At 38.1% G+C, this 12,687-nt stretch overlaps 1 protein-coding gene across 11 annotated transcripts in view; it reads right to left on the reverse strand.

Moving 5' to 3' along the window:
• The window catches only part of TMCC1 (transmembrane and coiled-coil domain family 1), a 131,624-nt gene that overhangs the window by 88,068 nt on the left and 30,869 nt on the right, over positions 1-12,687 (reverse strand). The window lies entirely within an intron of this gene.

Genomic DNA, 12,687 nt, shown 5'->3' on the forward strand with positions numbered 1-12,687 from the left:
AGTTTTGAAACAATGTGAACATACTTAATACTACTACACTGTACACTTAAATACGGATAAATGATAAATTTTGGTCTTTAACCACAATTTTTAAAGAAGTGATACTACTTGTATTTCTATTTCCAAGTATGCTCCTTGATTGGCACTTTTTTCCTTAAGCTGCCTTAGGCATGAAGACCAACAGAGACATGTCTTTTTCCCAAAAGAAAAGAATCTTTTCTAAATAATAGGGCATTCTCTCCACACAGAAATGAAGAGTTTTGACAATGACATGTCACTGCAGAGCTTTAAAGACCTAGTATCCAAAAATGGCTTATTGCCAAGAATCCTTATAAATGAACAAACAGCTACTCCCTTCTGATTTTTTCTTTATAATACCTTATTACTAACCACACAATGTCTAAAAAAATTTTTTTTTAAATCAACTTCTTCAATCCTCATCTAAATTCTATTTCTCATGCTTGGCTTTTTTCAAAGAACAACAATCACATTAAAATAACTACAACACTAAATGAAATAATTACAAGTCTGAGGTTTTGTTCTCTCAAGGGGTACCCCACACAATTGTTAACAATGCCAGAGCATGTTGAACATGACCATTACCACACTCAGAGAGACAAAGAAACAACTCTTCCCTCACAGACTACAGAATCATCATGAGAACAGTGGTGAAAAGACAAGACCCAAAGGCCACATACATATGAATGGTTAGCAAACCAAGCAACAAGAGAAGATTGTTCAGAATTGTTGCATCTTCCTACTGAAAGGACCATTTTAGCATTCTAAAATGTAGTAAGATGTCTTGAGTAATATTTAACTTTTCTAATACTAACAGTTTTATCATCTTTCTTTTGGTTAGTGTTTACATGGCATTATCTTTTCCTGTCTTTTTACTTGATCTTACTATTTGTTTTGTTTTCAATTTGTCCATGTGTTCTTTTTACCTTCACTTGTTTCTTTTCTATTAATCAAGCATTTTTAATATTCCATTTATTCTCTATTAGTTTGTTACACATTTTTGTATTATTCTTTTAGTGGATACACTGCAAACTATAATACATATTCTTTTTTTTTTAAGATTTATTTATTTATGCATACAAGAGTTGGGGCACAGGTGGGGTGAGAGGATTCACCAGAGACAGAGTGGGGAACAGAACAGGCAGACCGACCGAAGTACACTGCTGAGGGGAGCAGCGGATGAGTCAAGAGAGGTCTGCTGCGCCATGTGGGTTTCTCCCTGGCCGGCGGGGATCGAACTCGTGCTGCAGAGGCTGCGGATTGCTTCATACTGCGGTGCTTAATCCCGCGCACCACTAGGGAGGCCCTGTAATACATATTCTTTTTTTTTTTAATTTTTTTTTTATTTATTTGTTTGTTTGTTTATACATGCACTGGGTACAGTCAGAAGCGCGGGAGGGTGAGAGAATTCACCAGAGCCAGAGCGGGGAGCAGAGCAGGCAGAAGGACCGAAGCACACTGCTGAGGGGAGCAGTGGGCAGCAGGAGAGGTCTGCACGCCATGCGGGACCCTCCTCCGGTGGCCGGGGAGCAGCCAGGGATCGAACCGGCACCGCAGAGGCCGCGGGCAGCTTCGCAACCCAGCGCTCAACCACTGCGCCACCGGGGAGGCCCTGTAATACATATTCTTAACTCATTACTACCTCAACCACATTCCAAACCATACAAGACCTTTACCACAATTTAACTCCATTAACTCATTCTTTTTTGCAAATGCTGCTGTATACTTTATTTCCACAGTGTTTAAACCTCACAACATTTATAGTATCTCAAAGCTAAATTATTAACTAATCTTAGGGAAGACACATGAACATCGTAGACAGAGTAATTAAAATTAAGTAACAGTAATTCAACTAATTGATATTTGCTGAAATCACCTATACATATATTGTCTGTAGCCAGTGCTCAGGGAGAGTTAGTGTCCAAACTCACAGGTGCTTGTGTATATATAAATGGCACTCCAAGGAATTTATAGCTTCAAGACTCAAGACTGTGGAAGTTCTAAAACACTACAGAAAAGCAGATGCCACTCGAGACCTAGTAGGACACTGAACACTCCCCCTTATTTAACATTAAGCTGACATTTTACCTCATCTTTTCCTACTACTGGAATGTTTCCAAGAATGTAAGAGAATCGATTCCTACACTGCACAGAAAGTATGTTACCTAAGGTGTTAAAGGTCCTTTAACTCTGCTATGTTGAGTCAAACAAAATTGTCATTTTTGTAGGACAGAAGAGCTCAAAAATGGCAAATTCATATGGTTTAATATTTGAATGTAAGACTTAAAGTCAAGCTTTAGGTAAATATTCTAAGAAGGGAATTAATGGATTAATAATGAACTTTTATTCTGGAATGTGTTTCAGATGAACATATTTGTTTTGACTTTCTACTAAAATTGAATAATAAAAGGCATACACTCACAAAGGCAGAGAGAACCAGAGAGGAGGCGGCAATAGATTAAGAGAAGTCAATAAAACTTTAGAAGGTGAAAAACAGATGACCCAGTAATAAATTACTTAGATTTCACCTTTTTTCCAGTCATATAAGTGGTAGGTGGTGGTATGAGGAAATCAAAAAGAAGCAAATTAATTTATACCAAAGCTATATAAAGGTTTAGACTTAGAAGTATTAGCCTATTCTAAAACAGGGGCACAGGACTGGGCCTGAGAATAGAGGATTGATTAAAGTATTTATAATGTGTGAGGTCATTCTCCTAATACTCAACAAGGTCATCAGTCCAGAGGTTTACATCTGGTGAGACTGAAACAAGGTAACCGGTGGCGCAGCTGTTGAGCGCTGGGTTGCGAAGCTGCCCGCAGCCTCTGCAGCGCTGGTTCGATCCCCGGCTGCTCCCCGGCCACCGGAGGAGGGTCCCACATGGCGCGCAGACCTCTCCTGCCGCCCGCTGCTCCCCTCAGCAGTGTACTTCGGTCCTTCTGCCTGCTCTGCTCCCCGCTCTGGCTCTGTGAATTCTCACCCTCCCGTACCTCTCACTGTACCCAGTGCTTGTATAAATAAATAAAATTAAATCTTAAAAAAAAAGTCTTTAAAAAAAAGGGGGGGCGCTCTAAACCGAGTAACTTCGGACACTGTTGAGGGTTGGAGTGAAGTACCAATCTCAAGACAGAAAGATCAGGCTGACAAATGAGAACTTCAGTCCTCTTCTCCAAAGTGTTCCAGAACAAAGGCAGTCAAGCTTATTATCACCATCATCATCTACCCACCTCTAAAGGCAAGTCTGAAAATACCCCTGGAAAAACTGACGGAAGAGAACACCTCCTGAAACTGACAACTGGAGGGGTCGACAATACAGCAGGCCTGAGTCCAATTACTCCATTGTAAAGACCACTAACCTACAAGCCCTCACAACAGACAGTCTCCCACGCAGCATTTTAATGCCTCTCTCAAGTACGGAAAAGCCACGAGTGATGAGACACTTGAGAAAAGCCTCTAACAAGACAGAGGTTAAAACAAATTTCAGATTCCAGAATAAAAGTTAAAAGTTTAAATTTGGAAAGTGGGAAATAGGATAGAGTTCCAGTTAACTGTAGTGACTTTTTAAGAAAATGAATACTGTGTGAGAAACATAATTAAAATAAATGTTCCCTGGGTTAGATATGCTTAAGAAAATACTTGTTTGTGAGAGTTTTGAGACACAGAAAGTAGTAAATGAGTCTATAGAAATTCCATAGTAAAACAAATCAAACAGTAGATTCATAAGAAAGTAGAATGTTTTATGCTTCTAATTGTGTTGAAAAGCAAAAAAAAAAAAAAAAAAAAAAAAAAATTAAATCTTGGATTCAACAATTTTCTCAAACACTAAGGGCACAGACACATATCTGAAATAATATTCATCTCTTAATTTCATTTGTTCCTGTATTTTATTGTTGGCTTAAGGTCGTCCTTTGTCAGAATGCTTTTCAGAATTTCCAGCTGTGATTTCAAAATGGTGCTAGGACAATATTGAATTATGAAGCCATAGACAGAGAATGATGAGAAATACAGACTAAGAAGAAAAAGAAAAAAATTACAAGTCTACAAATCTTTAAGGAGAAAAAGTATCTACATAAAAAGATACTTAAAATATTCAAATAACACAAAAAAGAATGGCTTCCAATATTTTTATATTGACTATATGGCACTATGATTTATAATATATATTTTGGTCTACTGTCCATGGTTCCTGGCTCACAGCTGCCAAAACTCTTGGAATTTCCTAAGTAGTAAAAGCAACGGGAGTGTCATGTGCTGTAATACTGGTCTTTTGTTCTCTGTTCCTGAAATAGTTTCAGAGCATGAAAGTAAAAATGGTATCATACTATCAATAACACGCCCCTTTCGATTACACCTGAATTTATATTGATGAGATAACTTTTGGAAAGTCCCTAGGTAACCTAAGGATGCGACCGGGCTGCCAGGGAAACTTTAAGTTCCACATGACTCCCACCTCCGGGGAGAAAAGGGACAGAAGACTGCCGTCTGCAGTTTGAATGACTTAATTGTGCCTAAGTAATAAAGCTCCCAGAAAAATTCCTGAATTATAGAGGACCTGAAAGCTGTGAGCCTCTTCCCACATGCCTTGCATCTCTTCCACCTGGCTGTTCCTTTCACAATAGTTGTGTAATCTAGTAAGTTAAATGTTTTCCTCAGTTATGTGAGCCGCTCTAGCAAATTAATTGAACCTGACAAGTCAGTCTTGGAAAACAAAGATCTACAATCAGTTGGTCAAAAGCACAGGGATGGGTAAAAATCTGGACCTGTGGGATCTGATGCTGCTGCCTTAAGCTGTAGGATCCAGCTGGTGGTTAGAATTGCTTGGCAAGGGTGGGGAGATGGAGAACCACACATCTGGTGACCAGAAGTGAGTGCAGAGTAAAGGAGAAACACACAGGAGTGCTTTTTTTATATTAAGATCAATGCTGTTTGCAAAGATGTTTCCTGTCAGTTTTCAATGGTAGCTAATTCTTTTTTAACCTGATTTTAGGCAAGTCCCACTAAAATATTTAAAAAAAAACAACACTCAGTAAAGCTAGTCTAGATGTGCTTGAGTGTTATGCCCTCATGTACATGACAATATATTTTTAATTAAATTGTGATTTTATTTAGTGCAACACTAGAGTTTACAAATCTTCAAGACGATGGAAACAAGATGTAGACATCAAACCTGCCTCAGTAACTGCATCAATCCACAAATCTCTGTACTTGAATGCAAAACAAGATAATGACCATGAAACCATGAGCAAAAAACAAGGGCTCCACATCACAAACTACCATGTACACCCAATGTAGGTCATTTATATTGTGGCCTTAATTCTCCTGAGCTGTAATCGGGTCATAAAATCTTTATTCCCATTCTTGCAAAGCTGAAGTTTTGATAGAAAAATAGCCTGAAATCCATCTTTATGCAGAGAAACTCAAGCAAGCTTACCTTACACCTAAGGCCCTCTGGGCATACATTCCTAGGAAGACTATATTAATCTCACAAGTATTTATCTTCTTAAGTTTAATTTGATTGTATGTTTGTTATAACCCAATACAAATTATGTAAAGACAATGTATGACACGTAAAAAATATGGAAAATGGAGGGAAGTTTATCAAAGGAGAGTTTCAAGTAATAAGCAATCACACAACAGCTAAATTAAACATATTGTTTTCTTCAGCTGGTTTGCATGTTGCAGCAGACAATTTCAAGGAGTAGAACACCTGGACATAGCTCTCTTTTTGCCTAGAAGAATGCATGAATAATTGTCTCCTGAACATACACAATCATCGAAAATAAGTTTAATGTTGAAAGCCTCTAATATCTTAAGTCAGAGAACAATATTTAAGATATTTCAGTCCTGGATCAAGAAGATGTGGTACATATATACCATGGAATATTACTCAGCATTCAAAAAAGATAAACACATGCAATTTGCAGCAACATGGATGGCGCTGGAAGGGATCATGCTCAGCGAAATAAGCCAAAAAGAAAAAGAAAAATACCGGATGGTCTCACTCATAGCAGGAATCTAGAAAACTTAAATAAGGGACCAGGAAAATGAATAACTATAAGAAAGTGAAAATCAAAATCAACAAAAAACTATGAACCAGAGACACTTTTAGGGGGGTGGGGGCGGGAGGGGAGGGATTGGGGTCAGAATGGGGGGGCTGCAATTGTATGGGGAATATAACAATAAAATTTATAAAAAAAAAAAAAAGATATTTCAGTCCTACCTACGATTATGATCAAGTTATTTAAATTTGCATTTGCACAGCTAACATGAGACTTAACGAACAAAGAGTATGCTCCCTAACACTGTATATGTTCTAATAAGCTTCAATTTCACTATAAATCTAGAAAACATTTTCCACATCCATATGCGTGAGGTTATACAGACGTTCAGTTTCTCTGCTGCACTACTGCATTGTTAACCTTCTCATAAACAACTATTCAGAAATAAACAGATCAGAAGTGGGACTTTGATTTTTATGGCCATTCATTTCAGGTTTTTTACACTGTAAAAGGAAAGTCCCACTGACACGGAAATCTCCACACATGCTGGATTAGCCATTATTTTTAAAAGTATCAATTTTTGATGATTTCTAGTATTCAACACTCAGATTCATGGTGTAGAGGGGCTTTTGCCACTGTGTTGACAATGAAAGAGAACAGGGTATATTACATAAACCAGGAAAGAAGAAAATCATTACATCAGAGAAATTTCAGTGGGAACGCGGTGGCACTGCAGTCACATTCACAACACTCAAGATGTAATGTGACAGGGTGAGCGCTGGGCTGCGAGGCTGCCCGCAGCCTCTGCAGCACCAGTTCATTCCCGGGCCGCCTGCGAGGGTCCCACAAAAAAAAAAAAAAAAAAAAAAAAAAAAAGGTATAATGTGAAGAAGCAATAAATCCATTGCTGGCTTATCTTGACTAGCTGGTTTTCAGAAAACACCATCATTCATCAAAGAGAAAAACGAAAAAAGGGAGGAGGAAGCTAACGTTTTTAAGGTGATACAATTTTGAGCAAAAAAAGTGAAACTGGGCCTCCTGGCGGTGCAAGGGGTTCAGTCTCAGCACTATGACGCTATGGCAGCCACTGCAGCGAGGGAGCTACCCACATGGCACAGCAGACTTCTCCTGTCTGGTCTGCTGCTCTCTTCAAGCAGTGTATTTCAGTAGATCTGCCAGTTCTGCTCCGCACTCTGTCTCTGGTGAATCCTCTCACCACCTCTCCCCTCCCCCCCCCATCTCTGGCCTATACCCCAGTTCTTGTATGCATAAATAAATAAAATAAATCTTTAAAAAAAAAAATTCTGGTGCTCCTGGCAATTTTACTACAGTCTTGTAGATATGGAAGACAATAGTAATTTTTACTCTTTTATGCAAACTCTACTTTATCCATTTCTATCATGAGTTAATTTGCAGCTTCAAATCTTGTTTTAATTATTAAGATCAACTGTTTAATTTTTTTCTAAACTATTTAAGGGAAATTAGTCTAGACGATGTACCTTCAAACTAATTGGCAGGTTACCAACGTTTTGGCAGTCTAGATAATTCTAAAATCTTCTACACTCTGTCTTTATATTACAATCTCACCAAGTACATGAGAGAAACTAACAATGCTAAGGGTATTTGTGCTACAGCAGAAAGACCAAAGAACTGAGACTTGGTAGCTCTAGCCTTGAGCAAGTTTAAAATTTTCTCTAAGCCTTAATTAGCTCATCTATTTATAAAAAAGATTAGCTCTGCTTCAAAAAGCTAAAATACAACTTAAATTACATATGAAAAAGTTCTTATACATTAGATCTGTACTCTAAAGTTGGGGCCTCCCTGGTGGCTCAAGGGGTTAAGCACCGCACTGTGAAGCAATCTGCAGCCTCTGCAGTATAAGTTCGATCCCCGGCCCGCCAGGGAGCAACCCACATGGCACAGCAGACCTCTCCTGACTTGCCTGCTGCTCCCCTCAGCAGTGTATTTCAGTCAGTCTGCCTGTTCTGTTCCCTACTCTGTCTCTGGTGAATCCTGTCACCCCCGCATCTCTGGCCTGTACCCCAACTCTTGTATGCATAAATAAATCTTTAAAAAAAAACCTCTAAAGTTAAGCATGAGCCCATATAATGATATTAAATATTAAAATGATAAATCACTTACACAAATAATTCATCATGGAAAAGATTCTCAATAATAGAATGAGCTACTGAAACCAAGTATTTTCAGGGCAGGTTTCCTGGTATCTTAAGGCAACAGAGGGATTGTTTTCACCTTCCTATAGTTAAGAATTCTGCAATATTATGTTGTGATTAAGTGAAATTTTAATTATGAGCTCTCTTCTCCACCTCACCCTAGTCTCAGAATGCAGAAATAGCTACAAGAAGACTTTACTTAACTGGCAAACTCACTAAAAACAGAGGCCTTATTTTAGATCCTGTGAATAATTAACAACTCTTTTTTCTTATTTGCTTAGATATCTGAGAATCCAGAATGTCATAGTTCATATTTTAATGATGAATGGTATAAAATAACTCTAGGGAATCATTATGATAATTTATTTCCATTGCTATTCATCTGAAAAAGATGACAAGAGTTGAAACCAAAGGGCAGTGATTAAATCAGTCTTTGTCATTGCTCATAGATTTCTGCCCTAGTTCGGGCAAGTCAATTAGGTTACCAATATTTGGAAAAAAAGGGAAAACCATTCTTTTCCCCTTATCTTGTGCCCTGCTTGGCAGAACTGGTGTTCTTTGATTCTCTAACGTGGTCAACAGGATATGGCACAAGAAAGCTGAATACAGCATCAGAGAGAACCAGGGATTCAGTTCTTGCATTACTTTCAATTAGTGGTATAACCTCAAGCAAGTCTGTTTGTTGTTTTATTTTGTTTTTACCATATTTGGAACTATAAAATGAGAAGTTTGAATAGGATTAAGTCTAAGATTTAACAATCCACAAGAACAGTCCATGAGTCTTTGCTAATCACTTAGCAACATTCAGTGATCTACTTTCTGAAAGTCATTTGTATTGCAAAGGACGATTTTGTAACCCAAAGTTTCTGAATTCTTAGCTTCCTCATCATTACAATTTTGAAAACTGAGTCAAGTCTCCTCATCCCAGTAAGATGTTACTAGGATAAAATGAAATGTTACTAGTCAGTTCTCAATATCTGACTTGATCTTTCTGTGTGGACATGATTTTTATAATATATAAACCAATGAATTTTTACTAATTCTTCTTACAAAGATTTTCTCATAAGGTTAAGTTTTAAAACCACATACCTTTTACACAGTTAAGTGATTCTATTTAGGAAAGGATATTTCAGGTGTATATAACAAATTAATGCATAATATATATTGTGACCCTGACTTCAAGAGAAATCTAGTATGTTCCCACTGACCGACAAGATCATAGGTCATGATGATGTAATATCAAAATAAATCAAGTTCTAACAAATGCTGGTTAAGCTCTCCATCATGCCAATTCACTTAAGTGCCTTCTTTCTTGAAATAAAAGACTACTATGATGCCTGAAGAAAAACCAAACTGTTCTAGCGATTACCTTATATAATACATGATTCTGAGTTATCTTGTCTGTAAGTCTTTATTTTTTTAAAGATTTTATTTTTATTTATTTATGCACACAAGAACTGGGCCAGAGGTGTGGGGGTGGTGAAAGGATTCACCAGAGACAGTGGGGAGCAGAACAGGCAGATCCACTGAACTACACTGCTGAGGAGAGCAGCGGGCGAGATAGGCGAGGTCTGCCGCACCCTGTAGGTCAGCTCCCTGGCGGGGTTTGAACTCCAGCTACAGTAGTGGTAGCACTGGGACTTAACCCAGTACTAGGCCACCAAGGAAGCCCTGTCTATAAGTCTTTGAAAGCTAACTGTCAGCAAGCAAACCCTTGTAACTGAATTCTAGGTAACAAACAATGGGCTTTGGATGCTCAAATTCTCCCCCCTTACTCCTAAGATTTAAGGCTACTGATGAAGAACCCAATTCCTTTGTGAAAAAAGGGGAAAGCAGGAGTTAAGTCACATACTATATTCCTTTAAGAATCTAAATTATTTTGCAGTAGAAATCAAAAGGAAGCTAAATTTAGGGAGTGAAATCTTTTTCTACTGCTGAGCCTTCATCATAAAAGTTGCTCAGAACAGAAAGAATGTATTAAGAAGCATCCCTATCATGATAAATTTTGTGTGACAAATTTACCAAAGTCAGAGACCTCTAGGCAGCTCTCTGCCTGACTGTGTTTTGCAGATGTCTCGCTTTCCTTTTTTATCTTTCCTTAATAAACTTGCTGTGTGCTGATGAAAGAAAAACTTACATATTCAGTTTCACTCTTAGAACAACCACAATAAAGATCAACATAGATCACTATGGATAATATGTTTTGAGCCACTAAATAAATACTATATTAACAGAAACATACCTTCTGGCCCTAGGTTAATGAGTCTATAAGGTACTTGCTCCAGCAACCAAGTTTTGCTCCATAAAGTACCTTTAATAGAAAACAAAAAACCAGGCTTCCCTGGTGGCGCAAGGGGTTAAGCACTATGAAGCAATCCGCAACCTCTGCAGCACGAGTTTGATCCCCAGCCAGGGAGCTACCCACATGGCACAGCAGACCTCTCCTGTTTCACCCGCTGCTCCCCTCAGCAGTGTGTTTCAGTCAGTCTGCCTGTTCTGTTCCCCCACTCTGTCTGGTGAATCCTCTCACACACACACCCCTCCCCCATCTCCGGCCTGTACTCCAGCTCTAGTATGCACAAATAAATAAATTTTTAAGAAAAAAGCAAAAACCCAAAATAGGTCCTCAACTTCTCCACTAGTTATTTCTCAATGTCCTGTCAGTTATCAGGCCCTCACAGCACCTACTGATCCTGGTCTAGGGGCACCACCTGGTGGTGAGCAACTGGAATTATCCTTCCACCATCTCATTTCTTCCCCTTTTGGAAGAACAGTACACCTGAGCTTTCTGGTTTTGCTCACAGTTCAACCAATCCAATCTTAGAAATCTCCCTTTTATTTAAAGAAAATAGGATGCCATAATGATGTAATTTACCACAGAGGGCAGAGTCTCATAGTTATAAATCCTGAGTAATCTGCAAATCCTAAATCTACTAATTATTTGTTACTGCATAAGAATGAGAAAGATTTTTGAGATCCAATTAATGAACTCTGAACAGCAGCAAACACTAAGCTCTGTGTGTCTTTTCCGGTGTTGGGCTTAAGTCTCGAAGGTCAGGTAGGCACAGTTCCAGCTCGAGTTTGAGGAGATTAGGCCAAAGGGACAGCACTCTGAAGCTCCTGATGCTTCTTCTGTTCCTGATATGCCAGTCTGGAGGCAGAAAAAGTAGGTGGGGCAGTACTGTCTGCACAGGGCTCCAGGACAGGAGAAAAGTGACAGACGATGTCTTTTTCCTTCATCCTCTGCCCACAGCTATCCAATTTTGCCTAAAAATCCATATATATACTGGGAAACCACAGTTCTATCAAGGCTAGTTTGGCCTGTTTAGTATGAAATCATCCCAACACTTTGGGCTTTGAAGTCACCAAAGACTAGGAACACCCAGTAGGAATATTCTAATATTCCTAGCCCCCCCTTTTCCATCCTACCTGCCTGCCTCTACCCCTTCCTCTTTTCTCTGATTTTCAGACTTAGGCAGGGATTATTTTTTTTTAATCATTTCTTTCTGTCAATACTACAAGTAATCCACCAAGCTTGCTTAATTGCAACCTGATAAAGCCTGATAAAGACATACTTCTTTTTTCTAAATTCACTTATAAAACAAAACCAAAAAAAGGATAAAGTGAACTCTGAAATGATATTAATCTTAATAGAGGACCAGGATCATGAAACTCAAACTTTCCCTAACCAATCTTACAAAGTTTGACTCTATCTTCTCATCTCCCTCTAATTAACTTTACTTTTTCTCAGAATTTATAGCAAAAAATCTCATTCATTGTTACTATTTTATAAAATAAAGAATAGTTAAAGAGTATTGATGGGTATTATTTTACTGTGCAATTACCATAATTGCAAAATATATATTCACCTAAATTTTGTAGGAATGGACTTGTCTAGGAACCTACAAGTCATGTCTAACAATGTAATTCAAAATTACTTTTCCCATACAAATAAACAATTGGATGTTGTTCTATAAGTTGTTGGATGCTTACATGACATGACAGTAACTCATTAGCTGAATTCCCTGAAACCTTAACTTCTTTTTTCTATTTTATTTCATCTTGAACATATTTTTTTTAATCTAACACAGTATTTTCAACACGCAAAATAATTTACAATGAAGGTTCCCTATTTCCAATCACAACATCAAAATCATCTAAGTTCCACACTCAATTGCTAAATCAGAGGCCTTTCCTCTAAGTTGAAAATTTTTTAATCTATTATACATAATCATTTACCCTTTCAACATTATATCTCATTATTTATTCCTGTAAGTAAATGTCTTACCTGTCCTCAAACTACTTAGGCCCTAGGATCATATGGGATATAAAGATAACTTAATACATGGTCCCAACTCTCCTGAAAAATCAGAAACTCTGCAAGACTGGGCTCACAGTCCTAAATTTTAACAATAAGCTAAAGCTAAGACACTGCCCCTTTAGATAGGGCGTGTACTCTTCAGTTTGTCCTAGTCCCGTTAACACTTGAGTCCACTCA

This window comes from Talpa occidentalis, unplaced genomic scaffold, assembly GCF_014898055.3.
Source record: "Talpa occidentalis isolate TD23 unplaced genomic scaffold, MPIMG_talOcc4v2.1 talOcc4.10, whole genome shotgun sequence".
In the NCBI taxonomy this organism is placed as follows: domain Eukaryota; kingdom Metazoa; phylum Chordata; class Mammalia; order Eulipotyphla; family Talpidae; genus Talpa; species Talpa occidentalis.